Below are 16,093 nucleotides of genomic sequence, written 5' to 3'. Positions count from 1 at the left end.
ATTTTGGAAACATTTTAGAGGACACTGGCAGTTTCTTTCCATCAGTACTATCAAATCAGCGCTAGACAAGGAAGGTGCACTCCTAACATATTTACATACAGATGGGACCCAGTGTGCGACCATGAAAGAGACTTCACCCCCCTCCATTTCTACAGAGCATATTGTCAATATATAAACTACCTTGTAAATTATTGAAGATACTAAAATTACAGGGGACTGGAAAATGGGGGAAACTGTGGGTGACTCAGCAATGTGCCCAATCTACTTAATTACCCATCTACTGAAATATGTTTAATAAGACGAAGATTGATTTAAGTGGCTCTGCACTCAAACTGATGCAGGTTCAATTAGGATAACCACCAAGGGTCAGAGGCTAAATGCTCTCCTTGTTAAGAGGGTGGGTTGCCTACCACACAGTGATCAAATGAGATGGCAGTGATAATTATTGCAGACAGTCAGTACACTCTACGTTTAAATGCATAATCACAAAGAAACAGAGCATCATTGATTGCTTCCCTGGCTAGTCTTCCACTGCATTGGGGAACAGATTAGCAAATTAGCATAAGCAAAGCATGTCATTTTCTGGAGACCATGGTTGGGGAACATTTGTCTAAACTTGCAGCAGTGATTCTCAACCTTTTATCCCCAAGGCCTCCCCGTGTCCATTGAAATATGTCAACCCCCGTCTGCCACCAACAATCATTCCACGGTCAAAGGCACTTAGATCACATTTTTCCCACATTTTTTTCTGATGGTTGATGTGATCATTAACCGAAGCTACTGAACTGTACCTACATGATTGTATGGATTGCACTGCTGCCACACAATTGGCTGATTAGATAATCGCATGAATAAGTAGGTGTAATAAAGTAAAAAAAAAAAAATCCTGATAAAGTCCTCGGTGAGTGTACAATGACACCACCACTCTTTGGAACGGTGGCATGGAGACAGCCCATACTGAGCACAATAAACAAAACCAAGCACCATGGGTTTGGCAAACCCCATCAGAATTATGACTGGAAAAGAGTGCTATGGTCAGATGAGACCAAAATATATTGGTTGGGCTGTAATTATTAAGTAAAAACAAAAACCATGTTCTGCAATGGGAGGCAATGCCATCTCAAGTCTTCTGACTTAAATCCCATGAAAAACCTGTGTTCTGAACTGAAGAGGGATACCCCAAATATATCAATGATCCTGAAGTTTTGCATGGGGAAATAATCAAAAATCCCTCCAAATGTGTTCTCTAACCATATCACAAATTATATGAAAAGACTGGCTGTCATCTTACGGGATCGAACGTACCTAATGCAAATTTGAATTTCTATGCTGAAGACACTGCAATGTATTGTTTTGCTCTCACTCTAAAAAGGCTCTGGAGTACTATCAAGCTGCTTTTGATATAGTGTAGGCTCAGCTTTGTCTTTCTCTTTAATTCAGATACAACTCAAATCATGGTCTTTTCAAACTCCAGAAAGATGTCACTAAAATATAGTATCGTAACTCTGCAAGGTAAAGAAATTGAAGCTGTTGCAACGTAAACATATTTGGAGATTTTAAATTATGATTAACCTCTCTTTTAAACCTCATATTCAGCACCTGGTAAAAAAGCTAAAATTAAAACTAGGTTTTTATTTTAGGAACAAGCCTTGTTTTTCTTTCGATGCCAGGCAGAGATTGGTTGTTGCTACTTTTTGCCTGTTCTTCATTATGGCGATCTGTTGTACATGAATGCCTCATCTCACATGTTGGGTGCTGTCTATCATGGGGCTTTGATGTTCATTAAAAATTGTACAGCTCTCACTCATCATTGTATATTGTCCAAACTCAATTAGCCTGCTTTGTACATACAAATGCTTAGTAACTGGTATGTTTTTATCTATAAAGCCATTTTAGGAAAACTCCCCTCCTATTTATGTAGTTAAAGAATGTTCTAGGTTACAGTCTCAAGCTTCTCTGCCTATGGGTATTCCTAAAGCCCACACTGAGTATTATGTATATTTATGGCATAGCCTGCAGAAAGAGCTAAAAGGACTTGATCATGGTTAGTGAATTTAAAGCTATTGTCAAGAGTTTGGAAAAATAATCTATTGGAAATTGCAAATGTTTTTAGCTGGAAATGGATTGCTTTTTAGCTTGATTGGATTCTGCACATTCTATTTGTTTCTGTACCTTTAGTATACTTTTATGCTTTTATGTTGTATTGTCTGAAAGTAGATGTGCTGCTATTTTGGCCAGGTCTCATGTAAAAGAGATTTTTAATCTCAATGGGACTAACCTGGTAAAATAAAGGTAAAATAAAAAAATAAATAAACATCTTTGCACAAAGTATTAAACCAGGGGTGCCAATAATCATGGAACCAGTTTTTTTGGGGAAATACATTATTTATTTGAAAAATGTGATTAAATAGAAGTTGATTCCATTGAATCAATTTTTGTGCATATTTTCCTAGGGTGCCAATAATTCCGGAGCCCACTGTATATTAGACATACCGTTTATACATAGTGGGGTAATCTTCATACAGACTTTGTCACCTCTTTACCTGTCTTCCTTTTCATTTATTGATGGATTGACCAGCTCCATTTTGTGCTCGGTGACTAAGGGGTTAATGAACATACGTAGGCAGGGTGCCAGGGAAACTGGTGTCTACAGGGCTCCACCAGGCAGGCCATGGCAGCTGGTGAATGATGGGGGGCCTCTGCACTGCTGGGTCTCCGAAAGCCACAGAGAAACGGTAACATATAAAACTGTTTTATTATCATTTTTTTAAACGATCTGCCCTCACCCAGAGATGGCAACTGCTGCAGTGACAGTTCTATCTTTTACAACTGATAATGTCAGTGTTCTGGGGGAGGGTTTACTTTATTATTGCAGTGTGGGAGGGAGATATTGAATTTGTTATACTTGGCTGAGGGGGAAAGGAAGAGGGAATTGGTGGGTAAAGCATGGATATTTTCCTGCAAGCGACTTTGACGCCATTTTCAGCTCTGTGGATTGCTGTGAAATGTCAAATCATAAACAGTGTCTTTTGTTTGAGGCGGTGATTCACAGTATCACAGCACCTTTACTGCTGGGAGCTGGACGGGTGGTGGGGAGTAAGTGAGGTGAGGATCACTGGCCGTGTCTGCACATTTGTAGACGGGAAGCAAACAGCAGCACTCTTCATTTTAAAAAAATCATCTTTCATAAATAGATAAAAATGCTTTTCACCAAGTTGCCTTAACCAGGGGTTTTAGTTACATCCTTTCTCCTGATCCAACCTCCTCTTTCTTAGTGCCAAGGTTATTATATAGCTTCATATTTTTAATTTTGTTTTTCTTTCTGTTTTACTTTAGTACTTTAGTACTTTAGCACTTTACACTTTCTACTTTAGGTCCTCCCAGATAGCTGACCAATATCCAACCATATGGAACACAACCACATTCTCCCAGGTACCTGACCAATATCCAACCACTTGAAGCTCAACTGCTGTACATCCTCCCAGATACCCAAGCACTTCATAACTATATTTACTTACTCTAAATGAATCCTCCTATTGCTGCAGAAGAAGTTGGTAAGTACTGCAGGATGTAGCAAGTGTTCGAAGCTGCATCCTGCAGTACTTACCAACTTCTTCTGCAGCAATATGAAGATTAATTGGAAGAAATGTCCACAACCAAGGGGTCCAGGAGTGCAATTAAGTGACTAGTAAGTAAATATCTAGCTAACAAGCTGTATCAAAACATTGGTTGTGGATACTTCTTCCAATTAATCCTCTTGGTTAGCTTCAGTTGCCATGTTTCCGCGTCCTCCGCTGTCTGTCTGTCTCACTCACACAATTTTGATTGAAACATTTTACATACTTGTTACCTGATTTTTTTATACTCTAGTGAAACAGGCTGTGATGGAATGATACAATATATTTCCTTGAGACTGATATTAACTGAATTAAAGTATAATTGTATTGCCAACTTCACTTTGATTTTATTTACAATAATTGTTAGGGGTGCCAACAAATTTTTTCTGAAAAAATGTGATAACTAAATAAAAAAACATTAGATCATCCATGTTGTTTATTAAATGCAGCCTTTTCCCCCCATTTTTTATTAAGGGTGCCAATAATTCTGAAGCCTACGAATTTAAAAAGACAGAAAACGTGCATACATGGAAACAGATCTTGAGAATAAGGATCAATAAGGATCAGAGAATAATGCGCTCAGCTGCCACAGCTAGCCTCCGTTCCAGTCTCCACACAGACACGCAGGCCTCTCAGACTCCGGGGTGACGGCAAAAGTGACCTACGATAGAGCTGCCAGGTTTGAAACTGGAGGAGGGAGAGAGTGGGCAAGCTGGCATTGGGAGAGCCCAGTCTGGTTAAATATTCGCAGGCTGAGCTGGTACGCAGGCTGGCGACGTTCGGCATGCCAAGCGGGAGCATCTGTCGCACGCGCGCGGCCCATCTGTCACCTAAGAGCCTGAGCCTGGCAGCCTGGCCTCAGATTCTCAGCTCTGCCGGCTCAGTCTTCCAGTTCTTACACAGCGGGACCAACCAGAGAGGCGTCCCCCATCCTGTGTGCAGCCACAGAGGGGTCAAACAACAGGTATTTAACCCACAGCCAATGCATGACCTCCCACGCCCCATAATTCCAGAACCTGACCTTTTCCCCTTTTAGCCACACAAGGAATCAAACCCTGTGAGGTGTGGGACAACTGTGGTATTACCGCAAGAGGATCATGCTAAGGGCTCCCCTACCATTGCCTGCAAAGAAGACAGCACTCGAGGGGTGTAATGAGTCCCATGATGCAGTGATATTGGGTGATGCCTCTCAAACACCTGTGTGTGTGGGCCAGTGGGCTGAGCGGTGGGAGAGAGGGAGGGGAAGAGGGAACTGCAGCTGTAAAAGTGTAGAGAGCCATGGGACTCTGCTGCCAGCCGCCTCTAACCAGCAGACCCTCACACAGCCAGTGCCCACACTATTCCGGCTAATGGTTTTAGTTTACATAACAATACATTGCATTAATTTAGTAGAAGCTCTTATCGAAAATGACTTGGGATTAATTTCATTAATATGAGCAATAACCTAGCTAACAGCATTCCCAGACCAGAGACTGTTGGTATGCCACTAAAACACTAGAGCAAGTTAGCTTTCTTATCCAAGAATTAAAATACAATTTGTGGATGTGTACAGATCGATAAGACGTGCTAAGAGGAGAAACAAAATCATACAAATGAAATATAAAAACCATAGAAGAAGGACCTGGGCATGGGAGGGGAACCCAGATGCAGTCCGAGGAAGTGAATCTTCAGTCCGCATCAGGTCTGCTGTCCTGACCATCCGGAAGCCATTAATAATGATGTGATGATTTGAATGGTTTGACTGGTTTGATGAACTAATAGTATTACAAAACATGTTAACACAGATTTGGCGTCTTTCCTTGGAAAGGCTGGGTTGACCTGTATCAGCACAATTCACCCCTGGTGTAAAATCCAGCTATGATCATCTTGAAATTACCAGCTACCAGCTGTTTCAAAATCCAGCTTGAGCTGTTTTTTTCAGCAGGAATAAGACTCATTGTAAAACAATAGAGCGCCATGTAAGGTAACAGGCCACTCAAACCGGTCTCCTTCTTACCACCAGCCTGAGTAATGCAGGAAGCAGTGCTTAGATATATAAATAAAGCACAGAGCTCATCAAACATCCCACGCTAAGTAGCTGTTAAAAGCATTGTCTGGCCCTGCAGTGGAATCTGGATTATTTCTCACAGCGGATCGCTACGCCACACTTTGCCCTGAGAGAGAGAAAGGGAAAGGAAGAGAGAGGGGGAGGAAGAGAGAGAGGGAGTAAATGTTACATTTGAAAAACTTCTGAGTGGTGTAGCAGGTGTTGTGAATTAAAAAATATAGTCCACAAAATGACCCAAGAGCAGAGGCATGACTACCAGTGTCAAACCACAAACATAGGTGAGCTGAAAGATTGAGAGATAGTGATAATCGCACACTTAAATATTCTCCACCAAGATCTCCAAGCCCACAAGTGTCAGAATCCAGTGTTTCACAAAAGTATGTGACTGGGACCCGCAAGGTTGGTGGTTCGATCCCCGGTGTAGCCATAATAAGATCCGCACAGCCCTTAACCCTGCATTGCTCCAGGGGAGGATTGTCTCCTGCTTAGTCTAATCAACTGTATGTTGCTCTGGACAAGAGCGTATGCCAAATGCCATTAATGTAAAGAGGTCTATTCCGGGTTTTACTCAGCTAACTCAGTAATCCTGCTTTGTGAAATACCCCCCAGAAGGGGCGCAGTGTGTTTCAGCGCCAGTGATTCATTCAAGTGGCTGGCTGGGTAAAGAATCCACCCCCTAGTTCTCACAGCCTCAACTGGCTACCGATTGAAAGGAAACCATAAAAATCAGCAAAAACTGTGGCCCGCGGGAATTTGAGTTTGACACCCCTGCTCTAAGCCTTCAGTGAACAGTAGACACTGAAACTAGCTCATTATAAATCTTAATGAGGTAGAAACAACCCAACATAGTAGGGTATAGAAAACAAAGACATAACAGTGAGATCTGCTACAGCAGATCCCCATCTTTCTGTCCAACTCCCCAGGCTGACAACCCAATTCTGAGTAACCTAAAGCAAGTTAGTGTAGAAAGCAGAATGAATGCTGGGGGTGTGAACATTTCCCTGGACTGCAAGTCTATCTATACACACCCCAGACAAATGCCTCACAGCTCTGACAATCTTATTCCACTTGATGATTTAGCTGTTTTGCACTGTACTGAAGACCCATGAGAGCTGAACTACTGGGCAGGTACATGTTGAAAAAAATTACAGCAACATGAAAGTCACACTCAAGAGTGTCAAGATCTGAAGTTTTTGTGACATACACACCTGTCCCCTTTCAATTATTATTTATGTTTTTATATATTCCTATCAGTCAGCAATCAAGTGAATCACCAGGTAGCTACTGCAAGAAAAGGTTCAGAAATAAATCTGATGGGGGGGGAAAAAGGAGACTCTTCAACCCAGACTTGGCAGTGCCAAGAGAAAGGGAGGTGAGGAACAAGGACACATAGTGCCACTAGCAGAGGGTATTTTTGGATGATAAAATACTCTGAGTTAATGCTGCAGGACAGAGCAGGCCATTGGGACAGGGCTGAGGATGGGGGAAATTAGGCTTTATTGTGGGGTAAAGAGAGAGTGGAGTTAGGGAACAGAGTAGTAGGCCATTTCTGAAATTAAGCAGAATTATCAAGAAAGAGGAAAGAGCCAAAAAATTATCTAAGTTTAATCCGTGATATTTTTTGCATCTCTGTGAGTAAGATGTATAACTACCAGGAGATTGGGACAGCATTTGCCTCTACAAAAGAAAATGTCTTACTACACCACTGTTGAAACACTAAATTTGGAGACCGGCAAATGAGAAATTATGTTGGGGGGGGGTTAGCATTTAAAGATGAGGAAAAGTGTTCCCTGCTGACACGAAACACCAAAATTGGTGGATGGGGGCCAAAGTTGTAGCTGCCAATAAACATTAACTCAAATAACAAATTTGCATATGACCCAGCATGCATTAACTTGGACCAAGTTACTGCCAATTTTGTGGTTTCAGGACAGAGTACAAGGAGCAGTTGTGCAAGCTAGAGGTAGTTTGCTTAAAATTTAGGTACCACACAATTTACTGTAAATGCTGGAATGATTTATTATTTATCACAATAGACTCTTTGATTGTGTCATTAGTTTGTTGATTGGTCGAGCAGCTGTCTCATTGTACTGTAATTACTGCTTTAACTAGGTCACAGACAAACATGCTGAACTAACATATAAGTGGGGCAACTTTTCTCTAATGATTTGAGCTTAGGTATCAGAGACCTTGTTTATTGTTTTTGTGCCATACAGTTTATAGGGAATGTCAGACTTTAATTATTATATATCTTGCTATGTCATGTGTGCTCCAGCAATTAACACAACACAGAATGTTCACGCATCAGATCAAGTAGAAATTACCTCGCTTTGTACTTTGTGGCAATACCGCTATTCCGCTACAAGAAAATTGTTTCTGTTCTGGGAATTTTAAAGAGAATTTCTATTTGTACAATGTGAGCACTGCATCAAGCATTCACACAGAGTTTATAATGAAATGTAATGTGCTGAGTGGTTGATAGATGAAGGCCCCTGCCTTCTGACTCAAGCTTTGTGCTAAAGCATTGACTGACAGCAGAGAGCGTATCCCGTCCCACGCTCAGGGACTGTGGCTGCCGCTGAGGGGTGACATGCGTGTCTCCCTCTATAGCAACAGAGAGACCAAACACAAGCTTCCCTGCTGCTCCGTCCTTACCAGCAATGGCTGTCAGGGAGACTGGCAGGCTGAAATGCCAGGAGGAGAGTTCAGCCAGTGCAAAGCAAATGTCAGACATATTCGGAGCTCTACATGCACATGAGGTGGACTCGACTTTATGATGCCTTACCAAGTTTCTTGATATTTGCCCGGTGTAGAGGAATTCCTTCCAAGTAGGTCTGTCTGACATTTACATAACCCACCCACCTCCACCCCCCTGTCTTATGAACACAGGTTAATAACGCTCTGCAGCCTCCTTCACCTGGGAAGGCTATGTACCTTGTTTCCTATTCCTCATCTTTACAAAGCCACAACATGCCTAAACCAAAAGTCATACTTCCAGTCACAACTGAAAATCAAATGACAAGGGTATCTAGTCATCTATTAACCTGAAATCAAAGTCCAGTAGCCCATTCCTGGAGTAACAAAAAAGCGAGCTCTGAGCACCTCATTCACCTTCATGTCTCCCTTGTCCCTGGAGCCAGAAGCAGGAAGAAGTTGTAGGAGATTGGTGTCCTATCAGGGGGAGGACCAGCAGTATTATCACTTCATATAGGTCACCAACTTCCAAAACTATTGGCTGGTAGCCACTGATAGTTTGTAAGAGAGGTGGAGGTGGGGACAGTAGTTATGTGAAAACAAGGAAAGCCTGCTATATTTTACACTTTATATTGATTGACACAAGTCATGCTAAAAACCAAATGTAGGCCTACTGCAGAAGTTCAGTACATATACAGTGGTGTTGACGTATGCTAAAATCATGTACAAAATACTCAAGTGACATCTTTGAACAAATCAGCTTTATGATTTTAGAAGGGGTGGAAAATGTATTTGCTCATTAAGTGGGCCACAGGCTGATGCATTTTTGGAAACACTAATGTAGGACTGGCAAGACTGCCCAGAATTTGGGAACCTGTGCATGCTGCCATTTGTTTCCCTCCAGGTGGTAATATGGCATTACAGTAGCATGTGCTTGAGGTCTTCTGTGATTTTCCTCTTTAAACTGATTTTCACATGTTGCAAGATTGGCTCATTATTGTATACAATACCGTTATTTTCCACTGGCAGCTGTTTATTCTCAGTAACCAGGTGGCCATGATTTTAGCGTTTAATATACCAGCATGATTCCGTCAGCCTGCCAATATTACTCAATCAATCAATTAACCATCCAAACATCGATAACCTAATTCTGGGGAAATAGCCACAGAGCACATCTTACGAGTTAGTGAGGTCTGTAAGTCTTTGGACAGTAGTACAAGTTCTGTTCACTTGGCTCTGTGTTCCAGCATATGAGGTAAAAGTACAGACTGCTATTCATCCATATTGAGTGGTCAATGTGGGAATTACATCTCTTTTTATAATTAGTGCATGTAAAAGAATGTGATGGCCAGAACAAAGTGTGGAGACTAAAAGGAACTGCCCAAAAACCAAAGTATTCCCCCTCATATGTGAAACATGGTGGTGGGGGTGTTTCAGCATGCATGGCTGCTTCAGGTGCTGACTCACTTACCTTCATTGATAATATGCCTGCTGATAGCAGTAGCAGAATTAAAATTGTACAAAAGCATCTTATCTGCTCAAGTTCAATCAAATGCATCCAAGCACATTGGACGGTGCTTCACCCCACAGCAAAGCAATGAACCCAAACATATACCAGTGCTCTCTTTCTTCTTAATGATGTTCCAAACAGTTTAGGTAGGCCTCAATGACTTCCTGGACTGGCACTGGCACAACTCTGGTCCATCATGTTGACAAACTCCAAAAGCAATCAAAAGCCTAGAAGCAAGACTAGTTACTGAAAGTTTTCTAATAACTGCACTAAGGAAGCAATGAAATATACTGGACTAATCAGAAAGAGCTGAAAAGTCAACTGTCTAATTACTTTTGCTCCCATAAAATGGGGGGACACATAAAAAAGATAGGACAGATCAGCAAGGATTTTAATTTAAAAAAACACACACATATGGCTTCAGTGTATAGATCACTGTAAATAGCTACTTCATATGAAATCATTCTTGTTTCACATGGGAAATGATAGGTAAAGATCAAAGAGACACCAGCAGACATAGAACCTCCCTCTTAATTTTTCTTTTGTAGCCAATAATATACTATAGTTGACAGATGTCAACAGTGAAAGGCTTGGGCCTGCAGTGGCTTCAATATACAGGGGAAAATGTCACATCTCCATCTCATCTGTTACAATTTCTTTCACAATATGGAAGCAACAATGCCCATTGGCATAGAACAAAAAACAAGGGGAGGTACATATAAGTTGCAAACACAAGGAGAGAGAGAGAGAGGCAGTGTATGTTCATTCTACTTAAGGGATGAGTAAATAAGACAAATAATAAAATAAAATATATAAATAAATTAAATATATATTTCATGTTTCCATTTGTTATTTAAAAACACATTTTTCCAACACAAATGTACACCTGTCCTCATTCCAATGAAATGTTCAACGACAGTAAAGCAATGCACATCTACTGTGGAGAGACAGCAGTGCACACAGCAGAGGTTAATCCTGGGGCCAGACTGTCGTTTACCATCCTCACGAATCAAATAGATGCCAATCCATTTGCACACAGCTGGGGTCAGCTCTCGGCTTTTCTCTAATGGCTGCAAACCTGCTCATTCAGCACACTGTACACCAGTAAAAGCTACAACCTGGATATACAGGTTAATGTATGTATACCAGCAGCGTATATAAAATGGCCCGCCCTGGATGTTAGAGGCTCTTGCAGGAGGGGATTCTACCCTAGAGACCTCAACACTGAGAACGAGCACCTCTTAAAGGCATTTGAATAGGTTTACCTTCTGATGGTCTGGTTTCTGCGATCCTGCCTGATATTGGTGAGTGATAAGGTTTCTCATTGTTTGAGTCAGAGGTGTGGCGCAGCCGATTAGCACACTGATCTGCGAGTCATCAGAAAGTCATGTTGACTAAATAGCGCCCATCAATCACACTCTGTGCGCCTTATTGTCTGGCTTCCAGACAGCTTGATCAGTCTGGGTGCTGGCGGACTGTTAATTAGAGCACAAGGCTGCAGGCTCCCTTCTGTGTGGGTGTCATGCAGGCAGTGGCTCTACTGTAATAAAGCTGTTGTGTTCCACGTTCTACATTTTTCTATGAGTCCTTTCCTTCTATCTGAATTCCTCGTCAGCCATATAAGCTGCTAATTCTAAAGCATGTTCGACCTCAATTTTTAAAAGAGGATTTTTTTTTTTAGGGTGAGCAATCTTATGTCAAACTGCTTGTAATGAATGGTGCTCGCAACATTTCATCACACTGTGTTTTCACAAAGCAAGAGGAGAAGAAGGAAGAAAGGAAAGAGGAAGACCTCACAAGATGCGATTCCCCCAGGGAGATAACCCAACACTTTAATAAGTGATAAGAATAAACAACAAAAATGTCACTGCAATGGAAAACAAAAACTCACAGCGGACAGCTGAATGGCACTATAAAACCTCTTCTCATAGAATCATTAGTCTGAAATTAGAAACCTGAAAACACAAACATTCTAGAAAAAGATGACAGGAAGGTAAAATAATACAACAGTGCTGCTTAGAAGCCTTAGCACGTCGCTGGCTGGAAGAGGGCAGACACAGCCTCAGTAAAACAGAACCAATAACCATCAAGAGCTAAGAATTATGTTTCATGAGAACATCTGTCACAGTGAATAAAATATGTTACTATTTATAAATCTTCAGATTAGTCACAAAAAAAAAAAACCTGCCAAAAATATTTTCAAACAAAACAAATACATGCAGGCATGAAGGATTGGGTGAGAAGGTTGAGTTCGACAGTAGCGTATAAGGAGCTGTCTGCTATGATAACATGCTCTACAGATAACACGGTTTATAGAGTTTTTCCTGGGCCAGATTAACAGGAGTCTTATATGAGACAAAGGGGTATTAAATTACAGCTGGGCAAAACAAAGCTGAGAGGAACATGGTGTAGTCCTATTACATTAGCATTATTGTCCTCTATCACACTAGAATTCATAGTTGCTGACATTTCATGAAATATTTAAACTGAAGGCATACAATAAGTACATTTTCACAGTATCACTTTTGCTATACTGTATAACAGTTCACATCATGTCTACAATTCATAAGGCTCTTTAATATACATTACTTCTATAGTAAATAGTTTTTAGTGCAAGACAATAATGGTGCTCAAAGAACACTAGGATTACTAGCATATACAGCACTAGATCAATTTAATTCTTTCTGTCATGTGTTAGGAATAGCTATGGTTGTCATGGGTAACCATAACCATGTATAGCGCAAGGCTGTCTGAATCACATGGAGCTCCTGGTGATGAGTATACAATACGCTGAAATGTATTTAAACTGAAAACACACAAGTACAGTACATCTTTACAGTATTACTCTAAGAGTGTGAATGTGTTTGTGCTCTCTTTCCCTCTCTCTCCCTTCCTATTGCTCCAGGCTTAAAATTAAATTGCCCCTTGGAGTAATTAATACAGTAATATTCAGTGATATTGCACTGAAGTTAGAGATGGGTCTCTAGATGGTGTTTCCACATAATGTGGCAAGATAGTGTCTCTATATCCTCTGGCTGAGCTGGAAGAAAATAATGCATGTGAAGGAAGAAAAATACCTTCTGAAGGCTAAGAAGAGTGTTTCAGTGTATAAATATCATAATAGGAATCACAGGCAGAGTACAGAAACCATCTGTTGTGAGCACATACTGCTGCCGTAAAGCACAGATCACCATGGTTGCACCAATTGGCTAGTGTGCTCAGTGGACTGCAATGTCACGAAGTGGCTAGGAGGATGTGGGTTTGAATCCACGGCTGTTCTATGTTACTGACGTTAACCTGGATTATTCCGGCAAACTAACCAGCTGTACAGTCCAAGAAATATTTGAGCAGCCAATTACTTTTGGTCCCCAAAAATAGGGGGACTATGTATAAAAACAGCGAGAACTCCTGCACTGTTCACTCAATATGGATGTAAAAACCCACAAATTAAAGCTAATGTCTGCACTTCATAGTCATTGTTTTATTTCAAATTCAATGTGCTGCCGTACAGAGCAAAAACAAACAAGGATTATGTCACTGTCCAAATACTTACAGACTGCACTGTATAAGAACATTGCATGGGATGAGCAATATTACCCTTCCTTCATATGATTGGCTGCAGTGTGAAGGAAATGAAGATTATTGCTGGCTGCAGGGTAGGAAAAAAGGAGTGTGGCCCCAGAATGCTGTGAGCAGAGAGCGGCAAGCAAGAGTGAGAGAGAGCAGAGCAAAAGAGAGCAGGGGAGAGAGGGTAAGAGAGTGAGAGAGTGAGATAGAGAGAGATAGCGCCCCAATGCAGATCCTCATAAAAGGGATTACATGGCCAGCTCTCGTCTCCGATTATAGCTAATTCCCCGCAGCACTTAATCAAATTACACAAACAGTGCAGGATATGAATATATCAACACACATTCCGCCAGGCTCATTACTTTCTGAAAGTTGGATTCAGGGGGGAGAAAGAATTAGGGGAAGCAAAAGGTTGGCATAGCTGTGTCAAGGAAACAACTCATCGCTGTTATGTTAAGTAACCACCACCAGCCTTTCCAGTCCTGTATGGATTTATTGTTGCCAGTTTATCTATGTTTATGTGTATAAGTGTGCTTGCAAATGTATGACTATAGGTGTGCACATGTATGAGTGCAATCCAGCCAGAGGGCAACATTGAGTGCCATGCCAACAGATGATACAGTCAGGCAAGTAGACATACAGTACATGGAGTTTCTGCAGTGCTGTATCACTTTACAGCTTCCTCCTTCTCTCTACATAAGCAATCATTTACTGTAGTGATTTCCCTGTCTTCACTTCTTTTTCTAGCCTCTCATGATGGGTGGGGCTAGGAGTATAAAAAGGAGCAAGGAAAAGAGAGAGAAACTGGAGCTTTCCTCTCCTAACGAAGCTTTAGGGTGGAGCCAATGAAATTGTGGGTTGTAGAGTACTAGAACAGCTTCCTCTTGTGTTGAAACTGGACGCGTTTCCTGTAGATGACTGATTAGTGTGAAGGATGCTTTGGGGACTCTGAGAATGTTGGAGCGATTAATCCAACACTTACGGTGACTGAATAAAGCTGTCAAGAAAAATGGGCCCACTATAAACAAAAGAAATCTCTGTGACATTTAAAAGAGTGTCCGAAACAGGCTAAGAGGATCTCTGGGGTAAACCTGTCAAATTAAAGACTGATGCAACCATGAGACACAGCAACCTGCAATAAGGATTTACAGGGTGCTGGTGACTACTTAAAGCTGCAGAACATCTGAAGGTATTCAATCCGGTTTGCTGGCTCAGGGCAACTTTTACATCTCCACGGTTCGGCTATCCTCACAGCTTGTTACCTGGGCACATTTATTCTTCTGAGGCATTTATATAGCGCCTTTATCCAAAGCGCTGTACAAGATGATGCTTCTCATTCACCCATTCATACACACACTCACACACTCACACACCAACGGCGATTGGCTGCCATGCAAGGCACCGACCAGCTCGTCAGGAGCATTTGGGGGTTAGGTTTCTTGCTCAGGGACACTTCGACACAGCCCGGGCGGGGGATCGAACTGGCAACCCTCCGACTGCCAGACAACTGCTCTTACTGCCTGAGCCATGTCACAAGCAGGATGCTCACAAGCAGGTGGTGTCAGACCGCCCTTCTTCCTGGAAGAACCACAGGAACTTCAGGAAGGCTTTAAACTTCTGAGAGTTGACACTGGTCCAGACAGTTCCTAGTCTTCTGCTATGCCGTCCTCTCAGTCACAAGCCTTGGTAAAGCTAAGCCAGTGCTGCCCTGGCTGGAGGAATAATTCTAGTTTATGATGTGAATGCGGGGGAGAAATGTCTATATTCAATATATGATGATATAATAAATAAAAAATAAAAAAAATGATCCTCTGAGATAGGCTGTAGTCTTAGTTCCTGACTTACCACAATTCTCCTGTGGAATTTTTTTATTCCTGGCTTGTTGGTATAATACCTTGTTTATGGCTATCCATTTACCCTGACAAGAGGCATATATGAGCAGACTAACTGCAGATCGGAGCAAAATCCCAGGTTTACGAAGATCAGCAGTCATTGTCCTTTTATTCAACAAGGAGGAGTGGTAAAGCTTATCTGACAGACAGAAAGAAAAAGAGATAGAGAGGAGAGAGAGATAGAGCTCCAGTACAGTTCCCCTAAAAGGGATTACATAGCCAGCTCTCATCTTTTATTATTGCTAATTCCTTGCAGCACTTAATCAAATTACACAAACAGTGTAAAATATGAACATATCATCAACACAGAGAGTGCGAGAGAGAGCGGGAGAAAGAGAGAGAGGTAATAGTGTCTATTATCAGCAAACAGTTCAATTAAAGTGCTGTTTTTCTGTTCTTCTGTAATCGCTAACTTTTCACTTTAATTAGAACAGTGTCTGGAAACCAGGGCTCTGGATTTCACAGTTCACAAGAAATGATCCTCCTCTCCTTGCAATTACGCTACATTATTAGAGGAGTGACAGCCTGATGGGCGCATTGTGAGGCGGGACACACAGAGAATCGGGTCACAATCAGAGCAGTCCACAGCCCCCGAAACAAGGGCAGAATGTCTGAGAAAATGAAGGCCTCTATGATGAAACCTAGTAGGCAATGCCATCTCTACTATATGAACCAACCACACGGAAAGAGGAAAATACTAAATTAAATTATTGACCTGGTCATACTTTAATGCCCTTGCAACAAAACATTAAAATCCATGGAAATG

Source organism: Conger conger, chromosome 11, assembly GCF_963514075.1.
Source record: "Conger conger chromosome 11, fConCon1.1, whole genome shotgun sequence".
Lineage (NCBI taxonomy): Eukaryota > Metazoa > Chordata > Actinopteri > Anguilliformes > Congridae > Conger > Conger conger.
This window is presented reverse-complemented; position numbering follows the sequence as displayed.